Source organism: Chinchilla lanigera, unplaced genomic scaffold (genome assembly GCF_000276665.1).
Source record: "Chinchilla lanigera isolate Chin_1 unplaced genomic scaffold, ChiLan1.0 scaffold00248, whole genome shotgun sequence".
NCBI classification, from domain to species: Eukaryota; Metazoa; Chordata; class Mammalia; order Rodentia; family Chinchillidae; genus Chinchilla; species Chinchilla lanigera.
Window position 1 is genome coordinate 2428 of NW_004955649.1, and position 1891 is coordinate 4318.

Here is a 1891-nt window from a genome sequence, read left to right on the forward strand (position 1 = left end):
GGAAAAAAAAAAAAAAAGAAAAGAAAAAGAAAAAGAAAGATAATGTCAACAACCATGGCTGTAAGCTGAATGTTTATTAAGCATTTTGAATTAGCACAAAGTGGACAGTGGGTTAGAATAGCCAAGAACATCTCAGAAATATCCTTCCGCCTTTGGCTTCTCAATCCACTGTTATAGCCTTATTTTACATAGCCTCTGGTATCACAGAAATTTGCTAAATAAAGCTGATGTTGTGGGCAGCTGAGTTAGAGAAATATTATAGGCAGTCAGACAGGTCTAGGCCTTCGAGGAGCCTATATGGAAGACAAGATACCTTGCTACTGTGGAAGAGACAGACACTTCCACTATGGGCCTGCCCTCTAGACAAAAGATGAAACAGATGTACCCACATACCTCCCTAGGCATGGACATCAGGAACTGATATTCTAAATAGGTAGCAATCACCTTGAAAAAGCTATGAGGAGTCGCTGACCCAAACACCTACAGGAAAAGCCCCTGTTCTGTATTCATGTCCACTTGCTACAGGACTCCCTTCCCCATTTGATCCCAATTTAATCAGTTTTACCTCAGCAATTATGCTTGTAATCTTATGGGTTGACCGTAGTTTTGTCCCACCTCATGCCCACCTTCCAAATTCCGCTGTTCCCCACCTTGGATCCACCTCACCTCGAGGTTTTGTGCTATAAAAAGTCCTTAAAAAGGCAGGTTCTTTGCCAACCCACTCGGGCCCTCTTCTGGCTCTCTGTCAGGAGGAAGCTTTCTTTCCCCCAATAAATATATTCTGCTTTTAACCTCTGTGGTTCCTAAAATTCACTCTTCGATTTTAGAGAACACAAACTCATCCCAGATGTCTTTCATGTTGGGAGTTTCTTTCCCCTATATCACTGATATTCTCCAGATTAAATTAATCACATTTGAAATCCACATTACCCAAGTCCTTTTTTTAAAACTAGTAAATCTGCTGCCACTTACCTTTGATCAGAATTCCAGTTCTGTACCAGTAACAATTTCTGCTCTGTATTTCTGCCCCCCTCCTTCCTGTACTTAATTTTTGGTGTCAGATGAGCAGTGGATTAGCCAGCCTTCTGGCAATAAAGGTCAAGTGTAGGCAGGGAGGGGAATTCAGAGGGAGAAGAAAGTTTGCAAATGTGGAAATACCCTCAGTTTTTCTTAGGAGGTGTCAGAGGTAAGCGTTCAGACTCTGGACAGATACCAACCTGGGTTTGAATCCCAGCTCTGTTATTTCCAGTGTGACCTTGAACAGTTTACTTCTGTACCTCCGTTTCCTCTTAAATAGAGGAATAAACACCAGCCTCATAGGCCTTTGGGAAATGAAATGAGATAAAGCAGTTAAAATGCTTAACGTAGTGCCTGACACAGAGCAAGATCCCCACCTCAATTGTTGCTGTTACTCAAAATGCTGCAGCAAGAAGGCGCACTGGCCTTACTGTGAAGATTGGAAGAATCCAGAAAGAGATGACACATAATAGCATGCTTGGTAATGTGCTCTGCACCTCGTGCAAAGCATTTTCACTGGCATCATTTCTTTTATTATTTCTAATTAAGTTTTTGGCAGAAATGTATTGGGATGCAGTTTTGGAGGCTAGGAAGTGACAACCAGAAGACAGGGAAAGCCATGCATCGCTTCCTGCAAAGGCCAAGAGACTTGTCCCTGTCCCCTCCACACCACTGATGATGGTGCACACTTTGTACCCAGAGGAGGATAGGAGGTTATCCATGGAATGTGATTTGCATAGACCCCAGACAGAAGGAGAGCTGGGGGACTTTCCATCCTGGCAGGACAGGAGCTTGGAGTGGAGGTAGGAAGGATGCTGTCAGAGATCACAGCTGCCCAGGTCCTTGTTGCTACAGAAGAATGTGTGGGAGGCGG